This window comes from Gymnoscopelus microlampas (genome assembly GCF_963454915.1).
Source record: "Gymnoscopelus microlampas genome assembly, chromosome: 19".
NCBI classification, from domain to species: Eukaryota; Metazoa; Chordata; class Actinopteri; order Myctophiformes; family Myctophidae; genus Gymnoscopelus; species Gymnoscopelus microlampas.
In genome coordinates, this window is record NC_139956.1 from 8,090,832 (window position 1) to 8,117,740 (window position 26,909).

The 26,909-nt window shown below is 40.6% G+C and overlaps 1 pseudogene across 1 annotated transcript; it reads right to left on the reverse strand.

Annotated features, from left to right (window-relative positions):
* Nucleotides 1-106: 106 nt before the first annotated feature.
* On the reverse strand, nucleotides 107-26,909 carry LOC311035203 (annotated as a pseudogene). Its single transcript, XR_014602932.1, has 17 exons — nucleotides 26,645-26,909; nucleotides 25,027-25,401; nucleotides 24,541-24,636; nucleotides 23,894-24,061; nucleotides 23,196-23,355; nucleotides 22,087-22,260; nucleotides 19,761-19,811; nucleotides 19,540-19,610; nucleotides 19,110-19,181; nucleotides 12,117-12,488; nucleotides 10,478-10,852; nucleotides 9,963-10,058; nucleotides 9,185-9,418; nucleotides 7,964-8,123; nucleotides 4,788-4,838; nucleotides 4,511-4,637; nucleotides 107-1,354 (listed from the first exon to the last, which is right to left on the reverse strand). The product of XR_014602932.1 is annotated as an uncharacterized misc_RNA (transcript).

The window sequence follows — 26,909 nt, forward strand, 5'->3', positions numbered from 1 at the left end:
CACACACACACACACACACACACACACACACACACACACACACACACACACACAGTATAAAACGTCATCGAAACATTCTTCTGAATAAGACTAAAACACTCTGCTATAGAGGTTACAGCCACAGTGCTCACATTTATTTTGAAAAAAAAAAGTCAGTGTAAATGAAGTAAAGTTGATAATAATGATTACTTGACGGTCTCAAACTCCTTTATATGAATTGAAACATTTTGTTCATTTTGCCAGATAAGTTGTGAGCTTGTAGATCGGATATTAAAGAAATTACAGAAGCTTTTCCGCCCTCTTTTGTTTTTAACATGGCATGTTTTAAGTGTGTAACTGATTGAAGGACTCAAATGTTCCTACTGTATTTACAAAATGGGAGATAAAATAAGAAAAAAAGGGAGGGTGAAAAAAAAAATCATATTAAAATATATTTTTATAAGCGATACATCAATTAACTTTTGACACACAATACCCTATTGACACCATGAGGAGTAAGTATTTGGACAATGTTGACAATTTTTTAGTATAGTTTGTTGATTACTTTTAACGCAGTAATGCCATGTTTTAATTTTGATTTTAGAGTTATTCAATAGGTCTTAAAAGTCCTTAAATTGTCACTTTAGAAATGGACAGAAACCCTGTATACACTATACATACTGTTGGTTTGTTTACTGTTGAGTGAGAAAACAATGTTGCACATTAAACAAAAAATCATCATTTGGGGACCTCCTGGGGTCCGACCCACAGTTTGAAAACCACTACATTTAGTATAACCAATCTACACAGACTGACAGAGGGCTCTGTAGTAATATCAACAAGATAACAGGGCATACTGTATAATGATTGTCTGCAGCAGGCTTATTAAAGAAATGCAATGAGCGGAACACAATGGATTGATTGATCATGATGGTGTAGTATACTGTACACATCATTCTTACACATGCTTTAGTTTTCAACTGAATATCATCATCAGTATTCTTAACATGTCTACCATGTCTTACACAGCTCTGCTGTACCTCCATATTCCCATCCAACCAATATCCCTCGATAGAGAGGTTGTGTGAACGTGGTTTGAACTGTGTGTAGGAGGGTCATTGTGTCAGAAACACTGTAGAAGGACAGAGTACCTGCCTTGTGGTCCAGGTACACCCCCACTCTGGAGGAGAAAGGACCTGACACTTTAGTCTCAACATTGTTGTGTCTGAAACTGTAGTTTTTATCAATGCACTGTAAACACCAGGATTTATCATTGTCTCCAAAGCAGGTTTGTCTGCTGATGTCTTTATAACAGACTGCTATACAAACCCCTTTACCACTCCACTTAGTCCATGGGCCCAGGTCAGGATTTTCACTAATCAGGGACACTCAAGGTGGCAAATTCTAGTTTGGTATTTTGAAAAGGTCTATATCCCTAGATAATATTTCAACATGATAACCCTTCCCAAGTAGTAGCTTAGTCCTAGTTATCAGCCTTCAATGACACCAACCATAGATCCAAAGAATGAAAAAATCGCCTAACCTTTTTTGAATTGAACATGTCATACAGAGGGAAAAAAACATTATTCAATCTCTTACATTCACTTATTTAACCACATGAACCCTAGCATGCCTATTCTGGGGCAAACATTCAGCAAATGGCATTTCTACAAGCTCACAACACTTCACGTTGTGATACGATGTGAACAGCATTTTCACTAATCGGGGTCACTCAAGTGCAACATTTGCAAAATCTAGTTTTGTATTTTGAATAGGTCTATATCCCTAGATGATATTTGATCATGATAGCCTTTCCCAAGTGGTAGATTAGTCACAGTTATCAGTCTTCAAAGACACCAACCATATATTCAAATAATGAAGAAAGCGTGCCACTTTTTTTGAACAGAACATGTGATACAGAGGGGGGGGGGAATAATTTTCTCTCTTTCATTCACTTTAATATTAATAAAATAATAATAATAATAGTAGCTCGAATGTATATGGCGCCTTTCAAAAACAATGAACAACCAACAGCCAAACTAACAAAACAACAAACAACTATATGCCATAAGCCTGAGAGAATAGGTGTCTTTTCAAGACACACAGCCTTAAGAGTCCAGTGTTGCATGAGCATGGAGCAGGAGCATGACCAATCCCTATTGGGAGAGAGTTCCACAGGGTGGGGGCTGCCACACTGAAGGCTCTGTCCCTGACAGAGCCTTCAGAACAAGGTTCAGAACATGGTTCACTTGTTTGCCTTAGGGACAGAGAGGAGGTCCAAGTCTGTGAACCACAGGGTCCGTGACAGAGTCGGTTTATGGAGTAGGCTTGAGAGGTACTTTAATCAATGATCATCATCACCATCATCATAACTGTCATACCAATATCAATTCTTCAGTATTCGTCATCGTCATCATTATCATCATCATAATCAATCAGTTCCACTTCATCTTCCTCCTCTTCCTTCTGATTGCTGCAGGTTTGTAGCTTGCACATTTCTGTGCACTTTAATTTGTTGGCAAGGCAGGAACAGTCTGGAAACTTGCAGGTCCGTACACACTTGCAGGCCATAAGTTCCAGGACAGCCATTGGTGCTGAGGCTGACAGGCTGGTGGTAATGCTAAATGGTGCATTTATATAGCGTTTTTATCCAAAGCGCTTTACATAGATTGTACGTTACATTCACCCACCGATGGCGGAGGAAACCATGCAAGGCACCAAACTGCTCAGAGAAATTAGGGGTTCAATGTCTTGCTCAAGGACACTTCGACACTAACTCTGGGGGAGCCCGGGATCGAACTAGGAACCTTGCGGTTTCCAGTTCACTCTACCCGGCCACTCTACCCCTGAGCCACTGCCGCCCCATGGTGGTGCATGTGGAGTGGGCTGTTCATGTGAAACAGTGCAAGAGAGTTGTCATAGTCTGCAATGACACACACACCTTCACATTACTGCTATACTACACCCCATATACTTACTTCCAAGCACTGAGGATGAAGGAGATCTGGCAGCAGTATGGCACTGGTGAGAAGCGGCGCATCCTCCCACTGCATCAAGCAGTCTCTCATCTTGGAGCACCACTAGCCAAGACAGTGATCAAGGCACACATCCTGACTGGAGATGACTGCATGAGTAAGGTGGGGACCAAACATGCAGATATGGCTTTTGACCCAGTGCAATATCTGACAATCTTTGGAGAGGCAGACACCTTGACCGAACAAGACACCGCGTTGACAGAGAAGTACTTGGTGCGTGTCTGGGCAGGGTCCAGTTCAAGTACAACAGCAAGACATTTGATGACCTCAGGGTAGAAAACTATACCTGTGCCAGTGCTGGAATGGATGCTCTCCCTCCCACAAGTAGTGTGATCAGAGGCCACATCCAAGGTGTCTTTCTGGTGCATAGGGCTTGCGACCTGTTGCGACAGCCAAGGAACCTCAGGCAAGACTAGCACCAATGGAACATGGATGGGAGGAGCACTTTGGTACACTCCTGCCATCTAAGTGTCTGAAGGCCTTACCACCAAGTCTGCTCACAGCATGCAAGTATTCAGGCAAGTGTGACACTCGCCGATGTGGGTGCCGTGCTGCTGGAGTTCCATGCATCATACTCTGCCATGGAAACATTTAAAATCCATCCTGTAAAAGTCCATCACACTAACCAGCATGCACACATATGGTGCACTTTGAGAGGAATTGTTATTTGATTTTGAGTTACGATTTTATTTGTATGTCTTTGTATGTCTTTTGTTAGAAATAATACAAATCATTATTGGAAAAAAAAATACAATGAAAGTTATTGAGTAATTGAGTTATTGAAAAATTGCATTGACTTACATATTTCAATGACAAGATGCTCCTTAATGGTCAAAACAATATCAGAAAGGAATTATAAATGCCAGAATTAGTTTAATTAGTCTTATTACACCTGTTTTTAGTCCTAACAATGGCCAAGTTATGGCCAAGGTCTTCGAAATAGCAAGATGACCTTGACCATGACCTTTCAAGGTCAACATCACCCAAAGTGGTCATAACAGAAATGAATTCCCCACCCCACAATTAGTCAACATGGAGGTATTGCATGTGTATATACACTCAGAAACAAAAAAGTTGGATTTTCATCTTAGGCGATGGCGGCCATTTTTGATTTGGCCATTGCGCCATTCGTGGCACTATGGCGGATGAGAACCTCTGTGATTTTTCATGTCTAGGTACCCATTGACTCAGTTCAAGTGAGAAATTCTCCTAACACCAAATTGCGAACGGTTCTATTGGCCAGATACAGAACTACTGTGCAGATAATGTGGGGAGATAATGGCAAAAACATGAATGTCCTAAAAAAGTATTAAAGCTACTCATTTGAAAAGGTTATCATGTTTCAAAGTACTTATATGGACCCTACAAACAAAATGGTGCCAAAGAGATTTTGCCACCTTACGTGTGTCCCTGACTTCTCGTCTGGCCCATGGACTAACTCTACTTCCCAGTAACAACGTTCAGACAGACCCTCTGTACACAACACCTGAGCGTACCTAGTAAATCTCTCTGCATGATCAGGGTAAGGTTGTTGTTGATATGTAAAAGTCACCTTCCTCTTCTCCTCTGACAGGGAGAGCCTTTTGCATATTGTGTTCATGTCCAGAGACAGAGGAGAGGAATCTATGAGAACACACGACAAAAGAAAAATCAAACCTCATGAACCTTATTGTGTTTAGAGTTAGTCTGTCAGATCAAACTCATTAGAGCTTTAAATAACAACATATCAGAATGAAACTTCAACGTTCAGAACCTGCATCAACATGGACTCACATTGTAAAAAGTCCTTTCTGGTCTGAGGCTCCGCTGGATGTAAAACATCAACTGGAGACACAAGAAAACAGTAAAGGTCATCATGACATTGTAAAGGATTTCAATGTCCACACAAAGGGTCAAATCCAATAGACTTTACTGCTGACTTCAGGCATGTAAAACATACAGCGTGAGCCTACAGGAGGTAACAACATACGACTGACGTAAAAGACAGCAACAGACCTGCTTTACGGCAGTGTTGTAACGTAGCTCTCTTAAAGGCACAGTCACATATATAGCATATATGACAGACATCATACTGAAGAATGGATTAAACTGAAGTTCCAAGGGTTTTGTCAAAAAGTTAAAGCTATTATAGCATCATTGCTATTATATAGTGTTTGTTCAGTAACAGCTGTCTCCCCGTTTCTCAATTTACATTTATAATACATTTTCAGGTGGGTTACAAATTTCATCCAATCAGGAGAGAGAACTCCTCAAGATCATTTATTGAGCACACAAATATAATAATAAATATAGCTGCAAGCAGCGATAATACGGGGCCAGTGAATAGAGAGAGAGAGAGACATGGAAACGGAATAGATTGAAGAGAGAGAGAGTTACATGGAAACATTAGATTGATGAGAGAGAGAGATGGAAACATAATGGTTTGATTGGACATCTCAACCTACTGCCATTAACAGGATTCGAACTCTCAACCTTCAGACTAATAGGCTGCAACACTACCTATAGTGCTATAGCTTTGTCCAGGCTGATATTGTCTGTTGAAGATCATAAACTCTTGCCTTCTTTCATGAACCAAGCCCCTGTTTCACTAACACTAAGATCACTCGTTCACAAACCATTTACCAATGAAGAAATTGTACATCTCCTCAGAACCAAAACTAGTGAAAGTAGCCGATCTACAAGCTCACAAACCATGAAAAGTTGTGAGATTGTAGATCAGCTATTTTCAGAATGAAGTATGTCATACGTTGAAAAAACGTACTCTCAAATAAGCATTTCAGGTTATCTTTACCATTTGCACATGTATTCATTGATACAGTCATGTTGTTTGCAATACTTAAATTAAGTCTGCATCAAGTGAGGCTTGAACTGGCGACCTTGAGAATGTGAGGCATTCATTTAAGGGAGACGCCATTGGCCCAACAGACAAGTAACTGTGAAAAGGGAGATCACACAGATGATACAGTTTCACGCAAATAGCTGAAAAATCCTGGGTTTAAGTGTTTTTCAAACTGCTCAAAATTGCGGACAATCTAAGGGCGGAGCTTACTGGTCAAAGCGATAGATGTGTTCCTCATGAGTCAAGGCACAAGTGTAAGCAAGTTTCACGACTTTCGGCCAAACGAGGCATGACTTATGCCTGTTTAAAGTCTGCCTTTTCAAAAAATTGCTATAGCGCCCCCTTTTGACCAATTGGAGTAAGATTGGTTTCAGTGATATTTGGAATGACCCTGTACATTTCTGCAAAGTTTCAAAGAAATGTGAGTCTGCATGTATGTTTTAGGCACAGATGAATAATTTTCATAAAACTGTAATAGTTCAAATCTATCTCCTCCTGGGATTTTTGAGCAATCTGCACGAAACGTTTAACACTTGAACTTTGGACCTCTGCCTACAAACATTTCCAACGGATTTTCCATAAGTGAAAAAATGCAGAAGTTATGAGCCAATGGCTGTTTTTCATATAATTCAAAATGGTGGGCGATCTAAAGGTCAGAGGTCAAAAGTCAGACCACGAAAGTTGTCGGGCATGAAGAGACGCATGTGTGTATCGAAGTTTCATGGTTGTAGGTCAAACAGGGCATGAGTTGTACCTGTTCAAAGTTGGCACTTTCAATTGAGTGCTATAGCGCCACCCTTTGACAAATGAGTGTGAGAATTATTTCTTGGTAGTTTTTCATGAGCATCTACCATATGGCCGAGTTTCGTAAAAAGCGTATGCACGGTTAAGCCAGAACTGGCAAAAACAAGTATTTTTCAAACTGCTCAAAATTGCGGAAAATCTAAGGGCGGAGCTTAATGGTCAAATCGATACGTGTGTTCCTCATGAGTCAAGGCACATGTGTAAGCAAGTTTCACGACTTTCGGCCAAACGAGGCATGACTTATGCCTGTTTAAAGTCTACCTTTTCAAAAAATTGCTATAGCGCCCCCTTTTGGCCAATTGGAGTAAGATTGGTTTCAGTGATATTTGGAATGACCCTGTACATTTCTGCAAAGTTTCAAAGAAATGTGAGTCTGCATGTATGTTTTAGGCACAGATGAATAATTTTCATAACACTGTAATAGTTAAAATCTATCTCCTCCTGGGATTTTTGAGCAATCTGCACGAAACGTTTAACACTTGAACTTTGGACCTCTGCCTACAAAAATTTCCAACGGATTTTCCATAAGTGAAAAAATGCAGAAGTTAGGAGCCAATGACTGTTTTTCATATAATTCAAAATGGTGGGAGATCTAAAGGTCAGAGGTCAAAAGTCAGAGGGTGAAAGTTGTTCAGCATGAGGAGACGCATATGTGTATCCAAGTTTCATGGCTGTAGGTCAAACAGGGCATGAGTTGTACCTGTTCAAAGTTGCCATTTTCAATTGAGTGCTATAGCGCCACCTTTGGACGAAAGATTGTGAGAATTATTTCTTGATCGTTTTTCATGACCATCTACCATATGGCCGAGTTTCGTAAAAAGCGACAGCACGGTTCAGCCAGAACTGCGAAAAGTGGCAGAAGAAGTAACAGAATACTGCCAATAACAAAACAGGTCCAGAGCTGAGCTCTGGCCCCGTAATAAAAAATGGTAAATGGTGCATTTATATACTGTAACGGGTAACATGAAACACAGGTCACACTATTTACTGCCCCCCATACTACAGGCTTTAGTAGCCTTCCCAGACATACTTCCACCTGTACAAACTGTTTCAACACTTAGAAATGTATTGTACAGTATAGGGGCCGGTTAAAACACAATAAAGACTTTTAAATCTAACCCTAATCTTTCCTTTGAGGAATATTCTTGCTTAAATTCTTCAATGTTTCTGTTCAATCTGACAGACAGACAACCTGTGTACCATCAGTCTGCTCCAGTTCAAATATCTCCAGTTGCCTTCTGACTTCATCAATCCATGTTTACTATGATGGCTGGTTAGAAAAACAAGAAACACATTTAAATCTCACCTCTCTTTGATATCTCTGGCCAAGTTGTCTTCAGGATGTTGTCTAGTTGGTCTCTCAGACCAGACACCACATCAATCACATCTGTGAAGGACCTCACAGGACAGATGACCACACTGGGTGAGACTGGAGATCCACTGGAACTGGAGAGAGACTGGAAACTCTGGAGAGAGACAAGTAAACCAGTATAGACAGAGATAGATTAGAATATTGATCACAATTGGTGGAGTTGAGCTGGAGTTGTGCTGTTCAACCAGCACACACTACGAACACAAATTGTACAGGGCAGATATTGAATAATGTTATACTTTCAAAATATTTTACAAAACAGTGGAAGTAGTGAATCTACAAGCTCAGAAACTGATCTTGCAGATCTGCTATTTTTGGAAAATGTTCACAATTATGATAATTATAGAAAAGAATTGTGCTCATGTCAAATAATTGTGATTAGGCAATTATCTAATAATTGTGACTTAAAGGGATTGTAGGCAACATTAAGCCTAAATTAGAAAAATATTTATATATATATATTTTGCCTTTTTTCCCCTCTATCAGCCACTATATAATGATGCTGGGGTGTTTTCCTGCATTGAAACACAGTCCTCTTTCTGAAATCCGTATTTTCCCTATTATTTATGTTTGTCCGGGGCGTAAATTAACGCACGCATGTGCGCATCCGTGCGTGTGTGAACTTTTTACTTTCGCTCTCAAACTTCATTTTTGAGGCACAGAATTTACTTATAAGATAGCATTTGGATAAAATGTAGTTGTTTAACTTCATATATGTGGTCAATTTATCATGAAAGAGCCTATTTAAAAATAAAAATTCAGAGAACCGGCAGGGGCGGGCAGTTCCGCGAATTATATCCGAATAAAGCAACCTATATTCGGCATGGCCCGTTTAGAAGTTTCCCCCTCTATGGAAGTCCTCCCTGCGTCACCCCCTGGTGGTCGGGGAAACGAACTGCTGGCGTTTTTTTCTTTGTTTATCTCTGAACTGCCTACAATCCCTTTAATTCTGAAATTGTTATCTGGTCAGTACAACTACTGTATACTAGAACTATATTAGTATTAGTAACTACCAGCATTAATAATGTCATGTCATGTAATATACTATGATGTAATGTAATGTAATATAATATGACATGATGGAATGAGATGAAATATGAAGCTGATTTCTCCTAAATGAGTCAAAACCAAACAGTAAAATGTCATGTGTGGAACCTGAATGAAAGTGATGATGTCATCAGTGTTGGACAGCTCCTCCAGGTCAGCATGTCTCCTCTCCAGCTGCTCCATGTGGTCCTCCAGCTGCCTCAGGAGAGCCTCAGTCTGAGCCACTGCAGTCTGCTGCTGATCTCTGATCAGTTCTTTAAGCTCACTGCGTCTTCTCTCAATGGAGACCATCATCTCACTGAAGATCCTGTCACTGGCCTCCACTGCTGCTTCTGCAGAGCTCTGCTTCACACACACACACACACACACACACACACACACACACACACACACACACACACACACACACACACACACACACACCCACACCCACGCACACGCACATGCACACGCACACGCACACGCACACGCACACACGCACACACACACACACAATTATCCTTGACATGAAAAGGTTTTGAGCACCACTGATATAGCAATATACGTTTTTCAGAAATACATTTTTGGGCCTCAGGACATCAGCTACAGTATTTGAAAATAAGCCGTTCTACAAGTTTGTAGATCTGCTATTTTCTAAAATGTGTGAGAGAATGTGAAAAATAATGAAACATTTTAACAACACTAATCTTATACGTGGGTTGCTGACATAAAATATGTTCAAATGGGGGTCTGCAGCCAAATACATATTAATTGGTTTAAGAACCACTGCTTTAGTGCTTCTGATGACACAAGGCTCTGTCTCATCCATATTATACGTAGCATCACCATCTTTCCTCTTTCCACAGTAAACACAAGAACAAGAACTATTATCATAATATCAGCTCACGTTCAGGGCCTCCATGACCTGTCTCAGGTCTTCTAGCTCCTTCTTTTTCTCCTGGATCTTCTGCCGGACTTCCTCCTGAATTGTCACCAGCTGTTTCTGCAAGAAACAGGAAGAGACAGTTTGGCTTGTAAACAAAACATAATGTTCAAGTCAGGATAACAATTCTATCCAATCAGGAGAGAGAGAACTCATACAGTATACAGGATAAAAAACATGGTTAAAAGAGTCAAAATAAGTGAAATTGGAAACAGTTTAGTATGGATCCCTATATCATCTTAAATTAACTTTGTAATTTACAAATACACTTTTGCAAGTGCGAGATTAATGTACATGAAATCATTTTTGAAAAGTTATCAATCGCCTCTGTTTTTCATTGGGTCCAAAAGGAGTGTACTTAATACTTTCCATTGTAAAACACCCTGATTTTAATGTCTCTGAGATGGTCATTTAGTTCTGCTTCTGTCTTTAAAACATGATCTCTCTCATGATTTGTCTTCAAGTGATCATGGTCCTACCTGTTTCTCTGCCTTCTCTGCAGCAGCTGACACCGTGTCATGGCCCTTATGTTCATCCATGGTGCACAGATAGCAGATACACTGGCGGTCTGTGCGACAGAACACCTCCATCAGCTTGTCATGACTGGAGCACATCTTCTCCTGCAGTTTGTTGGTGGCTGGGATTAGTTTGTGCTTCTTCAACACAGGAACATTGTAGTGAGGCTGGAGGTGAGTCTCAGAGTAAGAGGCCAGACACGCCAGACAAGACATGAGAGCTTTGCGACGTCTGGCTCCGGTGCAGAAATCACAGGCCACGTCTGCTGGACCGGCGTACAGCAGAGCAGCAGAGACAGAAGACTGCTGACCTCCTGTACTGCTCAGCTTCATCACAACCTGGAAGTAAAGAGAAGAGGAGGGGAGGTCACTCACTGATGACAAATACAACACAGTCATTGTGAGGTTCATGGTGAACACAGTGAGAAATTAAAAGTTCATCTAGTAAGATCATTATCTTTATCACATTGTTGTCTCCACCAGGCCAAAGGCATATCCGGAAACTATGTTTTGCAACCCGTCCGTCCGTCCGTCCGTCCGACCGTGTGTGTGTCCGTCTGTCTGCGAGCAGCTAATCTGCGGCACCGTTGGCCCGATCGCAGTGAAACTGTGCACGCAAACTCCATGGATGTCAGAGCAGAACTTTTGCCCATTTTTTTTTCAGATCGGCCTGTTATTATTTAGATTTTTGCAAAAAAAAATTTTTTTGTATTACTCATACACATTTTGTCCAAACATGCACATCAGAACACAGTATCTCTATAGTCATTTAACCATGGTTCTGTCAGATTTTTCATATTCCATCCTGATTGGCAAAGATTGGCTTCCAAAGACTGATACGTTTTGAACAAAATGCCACAAATCATTAACACAGCATGTGATTGCCGTGAAACTTTGCACGCACATTGCCACTAGGCAGAGGAAAGAAAATTACAATGTAAAGCATTTAGCAGACACTCTTAACCACTAGAACCCTATGAATTATGTTTGCCTACAGTGAATGACATGCCAAGAATAGGGAGAGTTTAATGGTTAACCAGTGACTAACACAGTCAAAGATCAGAGTAATTACTGTACATTAACCCTATCAACAAAATGACAGCATAAGGTAAGTAGACTGCAAATAAACTACCAGGTAAAAATGTTCTGCCAGGGACCCCCAAGATTTATGTTGTTAAAATGTTTTCAAAATATTGCATAATGTGTGATGCATTGTGAGCTTGTAGATCTGTAATTTTCAAGTGGCTGATGTATAGGGTTACAGTGGTTAAACAGACTGTGTTGTTCTGAACACAATGTTCTGAACACATTTTGTTGGGACCAGGGGACCCCCTGGAACCCCTCATGGACCCCTGGGGGTCCCCAGACCCCACTTTGAGAACCACTGGTCTAACATACTGTATAAATAGCATTCTTATAGTATTTGTCGACAAACAATATATTGTTAAGTTAATGTATCAACATACATAACATAACATGTAGTATTAGTAAGCAACCAACATATAGTATAACTACCATCTATCTATCACAATAGTCAACAAAGAGTTTTGTGTATCAGAACATGTAGTTTAATGTGTGGTTGTAACTTGTAAGGTCATCTCACCTCAGCCAGCAAGGTGTTCTTCCTCAGAACAGGTCTGGGACTGAAGCTCTCTCTGCACTGGGGACAGCTGTAGACTCCAGTCTCCTCATACTGGTCCCAGTAACCCTCAATACAGCTTCTACAGTAACTGTGTCCACACGGTAGACCCACTGGTTCCTTTAGAAGGTCCAGACAGACAGGACAGCAGAACTGGTCCTGGTCCAGCTCACATGTCTGTTGCTGCTGTTCTGCCATTTGACTGACAACCACACTAACACTGAGAGAAAACACACAACACTTTGGTTTACTCTGAAGAGAGACTGAGAGAGAAAACAACAGCTCTGAGTTTCGTTTCTTGTGAAGAAAGGTAGGAGAGGCAAAGGGAGGGACTTCCTGGATGTTTGCAGGAGGCAGTGGTTTTAAAGAGACAGTGACTGTGTAGCACAAACAGGTTCAGCTGGAGTATTGTATTCTCTTTTCTTTCAGGTTCAGCTGGAGTTGGACCAGAAGTGTTGATGTAATTATTAATTGTGTGTTATTTCAGGAAACAAGATTAAGTTCTTACTGATTAAGTGAGAGAAATGCCAGCAGCATTGTCAAATTGAATGATGATGAAAGAATTCCATTCAGTATGGTGACCTCAGTGGACAGGACAGTGGAACAGTCGACTGGACCTTTGGTTTAACAGCTTTAACTGCATCAGATACTAAGTCTGGTGACTCTGGTCAGAAGTTTTTATGACATGCGCAGTGGAGTCTGTACTAGGCAGGATGTTGTTTACCTGAGCCGGTTCATGTGGACTATTTCTTTAAGCAAATAAACATACAGTGACCTGAAATACTGGAGTGGTTATTCTCGATATCAGCACAGTTACAATATCACAATAAGCATGATGCGTCTGCCATTTCCCAGGGAATCAGTTCTTGATATATAATCATTAGTCTAATTCGCATACATAATGTCACATTCTGGTTGAATAATGGACAAAATATTTTTTTCCCCCAGATTCTTTGGTTATTTAGGTATTTACTTCACTGTAAAAAAAACATCTATGAAATTGTGTGCAATAAAACCTCTCCTACTGTAATTCATAGCTGTGTTATGTACAGTACATGGTCCAGATGAAAAAAGCTCAGAACACATACTGTAAGTTTCAAATTATACACACGTTTAGGCATTGGCTGCTGGTTTACATGGAATAGAAAAGCATATAGGTGTAGAGACCAAATGATATGCCTATAATCTTTTATTGTAATTAAATACATTAGAAGGTAGACTGTACAACTGCATTATGATTAAGAAAACAACGGAACGGTCAACAACTCATGTTCTTTGACAGCAAAGCAACAGACATTATGCAAGCAGGCTACTGTATTCTGGAAGGAAAACAAGGAACCATTCATTAAAAACACTCTCAGACCTCTGAATAGGACCCCATAATAATCACTAGCTTTCCCTTTCCAAGCCTCACTGTGTCAATCTTTTCCAGTGAGAATTGAATGTACGTATTTGTTAAACTTGTGGAATTCTAAAAACAAAACAAAAACAAACAATACTGTGAATGCAAAGTTACATTAAATGAGATTCTGTTTCAGGTTATGTTTCACTTTGGACACAAGGGGGCAGCGTTCACCATTTGTTTGCTTATAGTCATGCAGGATTTTGCTGTCAATACAAATTAAACTATTTTTTTCTCGAGCAAATATCAGAGTAAAGGCATAATGATTTTGTACAATATTTAGTTTGAGTACACTATCAACCCAACAGAGTAGTGTTTCGTTAATCTCTTGGTTAAGGTCCACTGCTCTTGAAAAGGACTATGACATGAAAAATACAGCTTATTATATTAATGTTTTATTGGATAAACGTAGGCTTGTTCAAGCTCACATTCAAACTATCAAAAATACTGTATTGTCACGGTTATGCAGAAAACCTTTATCTCCATATTTCAACATTATATGATTTTTTTTCTTAAAATAAATAATGCCCTACTTAGTGGTGTGACACTGTTGCACAAAGGTAGTGAAAATAACACATTTTGTTATACATAGCAATAAATAAATCATATTTTAGTTTAAAGACATGGCCAAAATAGGGACAGCAGAACTATTTGGAGCGTACACACATGAGAAGATATAGTCACACAGGACTCCAGCTGATATTAGTATAGTTCCGACTGGAACTACAGTTTACAGGAAACACTGTAGTCCAAGTAGTCTATAGGAGGAACTGAGGTTCACCCTGTGATGTCACAGAGTAAACATTCCAAATTCCAAATTAAAACATAGAAGCACTGCCAAATCATCTTTATTTTGTCCTCGACTTCATGAAAACAGGATTTGGGTTCAAAATCAGGTTAGTGGCCCTTTAAGTCCGTCTGTGATTTTCATAAATGTTTAACTGATGAAAAGCATTAAAGAGAGCTTTGACTAAATAAGCAAAACAAAATGATACAGCAAATGTACTTAGGACTTCTAGATTCAATATTATTTTTAACCACTTAAAAACCCCAGCATCCGTATTGTGGTCACAGAAAATAGCCGAACGACAAGCTCTCAACGCGTCGCAGCGCAACGCGTTGAGCTGCACAAAGCTTGTGCAGCGAAAGCTTTCCCCACAATAACCCAAAACAGAAAAGACACTAGTATTGAGCCCTGAGGGACTCTGGTTACCCATATGGGGTTTAAGTGGTTAATAAACATGATAAGCGTCTGCCATCATTTTGAAATATGTATTTCCCAGGGAATCAGTTTCTGAAATATAATCATTAGTCTACTGTGCATGCATAATATGTCACATTCTGAGATATTATGATTGAATGATGTTTTTAGAAAAAACATTTTAAAAAAATCCCCAGATGTTTTGGTTTTGTAGGTCTTGACTTCACTGGACATAAAAAAAACAGTTTTTTTTTTCTATAGGGGCCAAACTCACTTTGATAAAGTGAGTGAAAGGCCACACATTGGATTTTTGTATTGAAACTTGAAACACATAGTAGTGAATTATGTTAAAACTGCATGAATTTGATTTGACACGATAGACTTTATAATAGGGTCAACTATCTTTTATTTTTTTAGCTGTCTTGTCTGTATCACTCACTTTATAAAACATATTCCCTATTTTGCACGGCGTCTTATGACTTATCTTATTTTTTATTTTGAAAACCATTTTAAAATAGCGAAAATAGCTTCACTGCAGATCAGCTACCGTATTTTGTAACGTGTAGTTTTAATACTTTGCTAAATTAACGAATTTAAAGGCCTATAATCTTTCATTGTACAGTCTGTTACCAGTTCAATTATGATTATTTTTGGGGGGTCACGGCCTGAACAGGTTGAGAACCACTGGGTTATAGATAAACAACAGTCTATTGACTGACTTAGTGACTATTAATTCTCCACTACATCTCAGAGGCAATTAAGGGGTATTTGAGTGATGGGATGTAGTTTTAAGATAGTCAAAGGGTCAATGCCCCCAGTACCTAGAACCCCAATGGAAACAAGACCGCAAGGACTTTTTTGGTGTTATCCTTTTAGACAAAGTGTTTGGCTGTACTTGTGCTGTTTTTACATTTCTGTCCAATAAAATGTTCAGTTGAAAAGGGGAAGTACTACAGTGAACTAAAAATACCTCCGAATTGTACTTAACTAAGTACATGTACTTAGTTATTTTACGCCACTGGTCTATTGTACTATTGAGGACGTGATAATAAATCACTTCCTCAATAAACTCTAATAAACTGCCTGAAGAAAAGAGACAGTTCATTCATCATTGTGCAAAGGGAAAATAAGTAATAAATGATACAAAGTCAGTTGTAATCCAAAGTTAATGAGTCATTAACCCATGATATGTCATGTCAATGATGTCATTCATTATGAATCTATGTGTGGAAGTCATTACATGTATATATAAAATGTATTGAAGATTACTGGCAACATTGTTTAAGTGTACAATTAGTAAAACATAGAAAGTGGATAAAAGCAAACTCAGCATTATATTTAAATATTATCATTGTGCACTGCAGGGAACAATGTAGCATAGACACAAGTTTGACTTTTACACACATATTTTTATAAATGATTAAATCGAATAACCGTTGACACACAATACCCTATTGACACATTGAGGAGTAAGACCTTACACCAGAGGTTCTCAAATGTTTCAGGCCGCGACCTCCCAGAATAATTATGGGGCCAGGCTTCCAGCATGGACCCATATTGTTATTGGCATTATTCCGTTTCTTCTTCTTCTGCCACTTTTGGCAGTTCTGGCTGAACCGTGCAGTCGCTTTTTATGAAACTCGGCCATATGATAGATGGTCATGAAAAACGATCATGAAATAATTCTCACAATCTTTCGTCAAAAGGTGGCGCTATAGCACTCAATTGAAAAATGCCAACTTTGATCAGGTACAACTCATGCCCTGTTTCACCTACAGCCATGAAACTTCGATGCACACATGCATCTCCTCATGCTGAACAACTTTCACACTCTGACTTTTGACCTCTGACCTTTAGATCTCCCACCATTTTGAATTATATGAAAAACAGTTAAAACCTATCTCCTCCTGGGATTTTTGAGTAATCTGCACGAAACTTTTTACACGTGAACTTTGGACCTATACCAAAAAACGTTTGCAAAATATCTTCCATAAGTGAAAAAATGAAGCTTTAATGAGCCAATGAATATTGCAGTTTTATGACAATTATTCATCTGCCCCTAACTCATACATGCAGACTTACCATTCTTTGAAAATTTGCAGAAATGTAAAGGGCCATTCCAAATATCACTGAAACCAATCTTACTCCAATTGGTCAAACGGGGGCGCTATAGCAATTTTTTGAAAATTGAAACTTTAAACAGGCAAAAGTCATGCCTCGTTTGGCCGACAGCCATTAGACCTGCTTACACATGTGCCTTGACTAATGAGGAACACATCTATCACGTTGACCAGTAAGCACCGCCCTTAGGTTGTCCGCAATCTTGAGCAGTTTGAAAAACACTTAAACCCAGGATTTTTCAGCTATTTGCGTGAAACTGTATGATCAGTGTGATCTCTTTTTTCAGAGGTTTGTCTCTTGGTCCAATAGCGTCCCGCTTAAGTGTATGTCTCACAACCTCAAGGTCACAGGTTCAAGCCTCACTTGGTGCAGACTTCATCTAAGTTGCATTTCACACAACATGACTATCAATGAATACATTTGCAATTGTTAAAGATAACATGAAATACTTAATTGAGTGTTTTTTACATACTTCATTGTGAAAATAGCTGATCTACAATCTCACAACTTTTCAGATAGCAATGAGAGTATGTTTTTTCAATGTATAACATACTTCATTGTGAAAATAGCCGATGTACAATCTGACAACTTTTAATGGTTTGTGAGCTTGTAGATCGGCTACTTTCACTAGTTTTGGTTCTGAGGAGATGTACAATTTCTTCATTGGTAAATGGTTTGTGAACGAGTGATCTTTGTGTTAGTGAAACAGGGGCTTGGGTCATGACAGAAGGCAAGAGTTTGTGATCCTCAACAGACGATATCAGCCTGGACAAAGCTATAGCACTATAGGTAGTGTTGCAGCTACCTAAGAGTGCCTCATGATCGCAAGGTTGCCGGTTCAAGCCTCACTTGATGCAGACTCATTTAAGTTGAATTGCAAAAAACATGACTCAATCTATTCCGTTTCCATGGCTCTCTCTCTCTCTTCAATCTATTCCGTTTCTATCTTCAATCTATTCCGTTTCCATGGCTCTCTCTCTCTCTTCAATCTATTCCGTTTCTATCTTCAATCTATTCCGTTTCAATGTCTCTGTCTCTTCAATCTATTCCGTTTCTATCTTCAATCGATTCCGTTTCCATGTTTCTGTCTCTTCAATCCTCTCTCTCTCTCTCTCTCTCTCTCTCTCTCTCTCTCTCTCTCTCTCTCTCTCTCTCTCTCTCTCTCTCTCTCTCTCTCTCTCTCTCTCTCTCTCTCTCTCTCTCTCTCTCTCTCTCTCTCTCTCTCTCTCTCTCTCTCTTTGAGGGTCGGCCATAGCTGTCGATGAAACGAAATTTGTCCCTGAGCAAGACTCTTAACCCCTAATTGCTCACAGGCCCTCATTGGAAACAAGACCGCAAGGACTTTCATGAACTGACCTGTTAAAGGAATTATCATTTCTCTTTCTCTCTCCTGGCCCCATATTATCGCTGCTTGCAGCTATATTCCTATTTGAACTGGGGACCCCCCAAAATAATATTTGAACTGGGGACCCCCCAAAATAATATTTGAACTGGGGACCTCCCAGAATAATCCTATTTGAACTGGGGACCCCCCAAAATAATATTTGAACTGGGGTCCCACCAAAAATTATATTTGAACTGGGGACCCCTGAAAAGAATCATATTTTAACAGGGGACCACCCACCCTGACAAGCACTTGGATTTGCAGGAGTGGAAGCATTACATTTAGTGTAACTCCATTAATATTGTGAAGGCCTCTAAGGCAGGTAATATTTGGCCAATGTTTGACCAGTTTTTATAGTATAGTTTGTTGATTACTTTTGACACAGTAATGCCATGTTTTATTTTATTTTTTTAGAGGTATTCAATAGGTCTTAAAAGTCCTTAAATTGTCACTTTAGAAATGTGCAGATACCCTATATACACTATACATACTGTATGTTGGTTTGTTTACTGTTGAGAAAACAATGTTGCACATAAAGCAAAATATCATCATGTGGGGACCTCCAGGGGTTCCAGACCAACAGTTTGAGAACCACTACATTTAGTATAACCAATCTACACAGACTGACAGAGGGCTCTGTAGTAATATCAACAAGATAACAGGGCATACTGTATAATGATTGTCTGCAGCAGGCTTATTAAAGAAATGCAATGAGCGGAACACAATGGATTGATTGATTGATTGATTGATCATGATGGTGTAGTATACTGTACACATCATTCTTACACATGCTTTAGTTTTCAACTGAATATCATCATCAGTATTCTTAACATGTCTACCATGTCTTACACAGCTCTGCTGTAGCTCCATAGCTATAAAGCCATATTCCTGGATAGAGAGGTTGTGTGAACGTGGTTTGAACTGTGTGTAGGAGGGTCATTGTGTCAGAAACACTGTAGAAGGACAGAGTACCTGCCTTGTGGTCCAGGTACACCCCCAATCTGGAGGAGAAAGGCCCTGACACTTTAGTCTCAACACTGTTGTGTATGAAACTGTAGTTTTTACCAGAGCACCGCAAACACCAGGATTTATCATCGGATCCTAAGATGTCTTGTCTGCTGACGTCTTTATAACAGACTGCTATACGAACCGCTCCACCACTCCACTCTACTTCCCAGTAACAACGTTCAGACAGACCCTCTGTACACATCACCTGAAACTGAGTAAATCTCTCTGCATGATCAGGGTAAGGTTGTTGTTGTTGTTGTGTTTTAGTCACCTTCCTCTTCTCCTCTGACAGGGAGAGCTTTGTGTGTATTGTGTTCATGTCCAGAGACAGAGGAGAGGAATCTGTGAGAACACACGACAAAAGAAAAATCAAACCTCATGAACCTTATTGTGTTTAGAGTTAGTCTCTCAGATCAAACTCATTAGAGCTTTAAATAACAACATATCAGAATGAAACTTCAACGTTCAGAACCTGCATCAACATGGACTCACATTGTAAAAAGTCCTTTCTGGTCTGAGGCTCCGCTGGATGTAAAACATCAACTGGAGACACAAGAAAACAGTAAAGGTCATCATGACATTGTAAAGGATTTCAATGTCCACACAAAGGGTCAAATCCAATAGACTTTACTGCTGACTTCAGGCATGTAAAACATACAGCGTGAGCCTACAGCATAGAGTTAAAAATAATAGAGAGGGCACCGGATATCGCCTCCCATCCACTTGCATTGAGTTGCTCACCCAGCGCATGAAGCGAATTCACCCCTTCTTCCGGGTTGTAAAGTGTGATGGGCGTAGCCTATTTGGGGCCACTGTGATACGTTCTGCGTCACAGAAGTGACGCGCTTTACGTCACAGAGGTGCGCGGCCCCGTGCGCAAGCTTGTGCGCAAGCTCGTGAGTCAAGCCCATTGGTCGAAACCGTTTTCGCTCGTACATTTGCAGTGGCCCCGTCCGTTTAAGCTGCAGTACCTACGAATGGCCAGCATGCAAGCCCCCAGAACCCAGTGGTTGCATTGAAGCGAAATGACATGCTGGCCATTCGTAGGTACTGCAGCTTAAACGGACGGGGCCACTGCAAATGTACGAGCGAAAACGGTTTCGACCAATGGGCTTGACTCACGAGCTTGCGCACGGGGCCGCGCACCTTTGTGACGTAAAACGCGTCACTTCTGTGACGCAGAACGTATCACAGTGGCCCCAAATAGGCTACGCCCATCACACTTTACAACCCGGAAGAAGGGGTGAATTCGCTTCATGCGCTGGGTGAGCAACTCAATGCAAGTGGATGGGAGGCGATATCCGGTGCCCTCTCTATTATTTTTAGCGGCGCTAGCCGCTCTATACCTTTAGGTATAGAGCGGATATTAGCCCTCTATACCTGGCTTTTGCGTCAATGTTCTGATTGGTCAGGCTCGCCAAGGTTCTGATTGGTCAGGTCCGTCAACGTTCTGATTGGTCAGGCCCGCCAACGTTCTGATTGGTCAGACCCGTCAACGCTCTGATTGGTCAGACCCGTCAACGCTCTGATTGGTCAGACCCGTCAACGCTCTGATTGGTCAGACCCGTCAATGCTCTGATTGGTCAGACCCGTCAACGCTCTGATTGGTCAGACCCGTTAACGCTCTGACTGGCCAGACCCGTCAACGCTCTGACTGGTCAGACCCGTCAACGCTCTGATTGGTCAGCAAAGTGATTGGTCAAGCTTCACGTGACACATGGCTATAAACACATTATAAACACATATCAATGACAAAATGTATCAAATAATAATAATAATAATAATAATAATAACTTTATTTATATAGCACTTTTCAAAACATAAGTTACAAAGTGCTGAACAACAGTAAAAACATAGCATACAAGATTAAAAAGTCTTATGGACTTGACATAAAAGCATTCAGTTCAGATAAGCAGTAAAAACATATCTGGTAATTAAAATAAGTCAAGGAACATGGATAAGGAAGAAATAATATAACATAAAATAGGTACTACTGTAGATAGAAAGACAGCACACACAAAACAGTTATGGCTGATAGGGGGATCTAGGGGAAGGCTTTCCTGAATAAGTGTGTTTTTAGAAGTGTTTTAAAAGATGTCAGGGAATTTGCTTTCCTAATTTCCACAGGTAGGGCATTCCATAGTGTAGGTGCTCGGGCAGAAAAAGCCCGATCACCTTTTGTGACCAAATTTGTTTTGGGGACTATTAGGAGGGCCTCCTCAGAGGATCTTAGGCTACGGGGTGGGTCATAGGGAGGCACCAGATCTGTGATATATTTAGGGGCAAGACCATTTTGGGCCTTAAAAGCTAATAAAAGTATCTTAAAATCAATTCTAAAAACAACAGGAAGCCAGTGGAGAGTTGCTAAAACAGGGGTGATATGGGCACGTTTTCTTGTATTAGTCAGAAGCCTGGCAGCTGCATTTTGCACCAGCTACAGGCGAGAAATTGTTTTGTGGTTTAAACAAGTGTATAGCCCATTGCAGTAGTCCAGACGGGAGGTTATAAATGCATGTATGAGTTTCTCTAGATCTACAGATGACAGGACAGACTTAATTTTTGCAATTGTTCTGAGTTGGTAAAAGCATGATTGTACAGTTTTTTTGACTTGGACATTGAATGAGAAATCTGAGTCGAAGAAGACACCTAGGCTCTTGGCGACCGGTTTTACAGCACTGGACAGGCTGCCCAGGTCGTCTTTTAAAAGGCTAGTGAGATGTGGGGGACCAAAGAGCACAATCTCAGTCTTATCTTAAGTTCAACTGGAGGAAGTTTTGTGACATCCATGAGTTTATGTCAGCGAGACAGGCCCTTAGACCATCTAAGCTTCCTTTGGTCGGGGATTTGACCGGGACATAAATTTGCGAGTCATCCGCATAACAGTGGAAGCAAAGCTTGTGCCTGCGGATGATGTGACCTAGCTCCAGCATGTAGATGGAGAACAGGAGAGGTCCAAGAACAGACCCCTGTGGGACACCACACGTGAGAGGGGCTGAGGGGGAGGAGGTGTCACCAGAGACAACGGAAATAGTTCTGTCACTGAGATAGGAACGCAATAGTTCAAGGGCGATTCCCTGCACGCCAACCCATCTTTTATGGCATTTCAACAGGCGCCGCTACCTTCACACAGGGTGTGATTTTTTAACTCTATGCCAGCATGTCCATTTCGCTTCAATGCAAGAACTGGGCTCTGGGGGCTTGGCCTACAGGAGGTCACAACATACGACTGACGTAAAAGACAACAACAGACCTGCTTTACGGCAGTGTCGTAACGTAGCTCTCTTAAAGGCACAGTCACATATATAGCATATATGACAGACATCATACTGAAGAATGGATTAAACTGAAGTTCCAAGGGTTTTGTCAAAATGTTCAAGCTATTATAGCATCATTGCTTTACATAGTGTTTGTTCAGTAACAGCTGTCTCCCCGTCTCTCATTTTACATTTATAATACATTTTCAGGTGGGTTACACATTTCATCCAATCAGGAGAGAGAACTCCTCAAGATCATTTATTGAGCACAAAAATATAATAATAATAATAAATGGTAAATGGTGCATTTATATACTGTAGCGGGTGACATGAAACACAAGTCACACTAATTTATTGCCCCCCATACTACAGGCTTTATTAGCCTTCCCAGACATACTTCCACCTGTACAAACTGTTTCAACACTTAGAAACGTATTGTATAGTATAGGGGCCGGTTAAAACACAATAAAGACTTTTAAATCTAACCCTAATCTTTCCTTTGAGGAATATTCTTGCTTAAATTCTTCAATGTTTCTGTTCAATCTGACAGACAGCCAACCTGTGTACCATCAGTCTGCTCCAGTTCAAATATCTCCAGTTGCCTTCTGACTTCATCAATCCATGTTTACTATGATGGCTGGTTAGAAAAACAAGAAACACATTTAAATCTCACCTCTCTTTGATATCTCTGGCCAAGTTGTCTTCAGGATGTTGTCTAGTTGGTCTCTCAGACCAGACACCACATCAATCACATCTGTGAAGGACCTCACAGGACAGATGACCACACTGGGTGAGACTGGAGATCCACTGGAACTGGAGAGAGACTGGAAACTCTGGAGAGAGACAAGTAAACCAGTATAGACAGAGATAGATTAGAATATTGATCACAATTGGTGGAGTTGAGCTGATGTCCTTGTTGTTCAACCAGCACAGACTACGAACACAAATTGTACAGGGCAGATATTGAATAATGTTATACTTTCAAAATATTTTACAAAACAGTGGAAGAAGCCAATCTACAAGCTCAGAAGCTGATCTTGTAGATCTTCTATTTTTTGAAAATGTTTACAATTAAGACAATTGTAGAAAATAATTGTGATTATCTCAAATAATTGTGATTAGGCCATTATGTAATAATTGTGACTGCCCTAATTCTGACATTGTTATTGTGGTCTGTACAACTACTGTATACTAGAACTATATTAGTATTAGTAACTACCAGCATTAATAATGTCATGTTATGCCATGTCATGTAATATACTATGATGTAATGGAATGTAATATAATATGACATGATGGAATGAGATGAAATATGAAGCTGATTTCTCCTAAATGAGTCAAAACCAAACAGTAAAATGGCATGTGTGGAACCTGAATGAAAGTGATGATGTCATCAGTGTTGGACAGCTCCTCCAGGTCAGCATGTCTCCTCTCCAGCTGCTCCATGTGGTCCTCCAGCTGCCTCAGGAGAGCCTCAGTCTGAGCCACTGCAGTCTGCTGCTGATCTCTGATCAGTTCTTTAAGCTCACTGCGTCTTCTCTCAATGGAGACCATCATCTCACTGAAGATCCTGTCACTGGCCTCCACTGCTGCTTCTGCAGAGCTCTGCTTCACACACACACACACACACACACACACACACACACACACACACACACACACACACACACACACACACACACACACACACACACACACACACACACACACACACACACACACACACACACACACACACACACACACACACACACACACTTTTTGTGTTATCCTTGACATGAAAAGGTTTTGAGCACCACTGATATAGCAATAAACGTTTTTCAGAAAGACATTTTTAGAATCGGCCTCAGGACATCAGCTACAGTAAAATATGTTCGAATGGGGGTCTGCAGCCAAATACATATTAATTGGTTTAAGAACCACTGCTTTAATGCTTCTGATGACACAAGGCACTGTCTCATCCATATAGCATCACAGTAAACACAAGAACAAGAACTATTATCATAATATCAGCTCACGTTCAGGGCCTCCAGGACCTGTCTCAGGTCTTTCAGCTCCTTCTTTTTCTCCTGGATCTTCTGCTGGACTTCCTCCTGAATTGTCACCAGCTGTTTCTGCAAGAAACAGGAAGAGACAGTTTGGCTTGTAAACAAAGCACATTTTCAAGTCTGGATACCAATTCCAACCAATCAGGAGAGAGAGAGAGAGAGAGAGAACTCATACACGATACAGGATAAAAACATGGTTAAAAGAGTCAAAATAAGTGAAATTGGACAGTTTAGTATGGATCCACACATCATCTTAAATTAACTTTGTAACTTACAAATACACTTTTGTAGTTATCAATGGCCTCTGTTTTTTATTGGGTCCAAAAGGAGTGTACTTAATACTTTCCATTGTAAAACACCCTGATTTTAATGTCTCTGACATGGTAATTTAGTTCTGCTTCTATCTTTAAAACATGATCTCTCTCATGATTTATCTTCAAGTGATGGTGGTTCTACCTGTTTATCTAGCTTCTCTGCAGCAGCTGACACCGTGTCATGGCCCTTATGTTCATCCATGAGGCACTGATAGCAGATACACTGGCGGTCTGTGCGACAGAACACCTCCATCAGCTTGTCATGACTGGAGCACATCTTCTCCTGCAGTTTCTTGGTGGCTGGGACCAGCTTGTGCTTCTTCAACACAGGAACATTGTAGTGAGGCTGGAGGTGAGTCTCACAGTAAGAGGCCAGACACACCAGACAAGACATGAGAGCTTTGTGACGTCTGGCTCCGGTGCAGAAATCACAGGCCACGTCTGCTGGACCGGCGTACAGCAGAGCAGCAGAGACAGAAGACTGCTGACCTCCTGTACTGCTCAGCTTCATCACAACCTGGAAGTAAAGAGAAGAGGAGGGGAGGTCACTCACTGATGACAAATACAACACAGTCATTGTGAGGTTCATGAACACATTGAGAAATTACAAGTTCATCTAGTAGGCTAAGATCATTATCTTAATCACATTGTCTCCACCAGGCCAAAGGCATGGCCGGGGACTATGTTTTGCAACCCATCTGTCCGTCCGACCGTGTGTGTGTCCGTCTGTCTGCGAGCAGCTAATCTCCGGCACCGTTGGCCCGATCGCAGTGAAACTGTGCACGCAAACTCCATGGATGTCAGAGCAGAACCTTTGCCCAAAATGTTTCAGATCGGCCTATTATTATTTCGATTTTTGCAAAACAATTCTTTTTTTTTATTACTCATACAGATTTTGTCCAAACATGCACATCAGAACACAGTATCTCTATAGTCATTTAACCATGGTTCTGTCAGATTTTTCATATTTCATCCTGATTGGCTAAGATTGGCTTCCAAAGAGTGGTACGTTTTGAACAAAATGCCACAAATCATTAACACAGCATGCGATTGCCATGAAACTTTGCACGCACATTGCCACTAGGCCAAGGAAAGAAAATTACAATGTAAGCATTTAGCAGACACTCTTAACCACAAGAACCCTACGAATTATGTTTGCCTACAGTGAATGACATGCCAAGAATAGGGAGAGTTTAATGGTTAACCAGTGACTAACACAGTCAAAGATCAGAGTAATTACTGTACATTAACCCTATCAACAAAATGACAGCATAAGGTAAGTAGACTGCACATATACTACCAGGTAAAAATGTTCTGCCAGGGACCCCCAAGATTTAGGTTGTTAAAATGTTTTCAAAATATTGCATAATGTGTTGTGATGCATTGTGAGCTTGTAGATCTGTAATGTTCAAGTGGCTGATGTATAGGGTTACAGTGGTTAAATAGACTGTGTTGTTCTGAACACAATGTTCTGAACACATTTTGTTGGGACCAGGGGACCCCCTGGAACCCCCTCATGGACCCCTGGGGGTCCCCAGACCCCACTTTGAGAACCACTGGTCTAACATGCAATCTAAATAACATTCTTATAGTATTTGTCGACAAACAATATAATGTTAATGTATCAACATACGTAACATAATGTGTAGTAAGTAACTAACATATAGTATAACTACCATCTATCACAATAGTCAACAAGGAGTTTTGTGTATCAGAACATGTAGTTTAATGTGTGGTTGTAACTTGTAAGGTCATCTCACCTCAGCCAGCAAGGTGTTCTTCCTCAGAACAGGTCTGGGACTGAAGCTCTCTCTGCACTGGGGACAGCTGTAGACTCCAGTCTCCTCATACTGGTCCCAGTAACCCTCAATACAGCTTCTACAGTAACTGTGTCCACACTGTAGAGTCACTGGTTCCTTTAGAAGGTCCAGACAGACAGGACAGCAGAACTGGTCCTGGTCCAGATCACATGTCTGTTGCTGCTGTTGTGCCATTTGACTGACAACCACACTGACACTAAGAGAA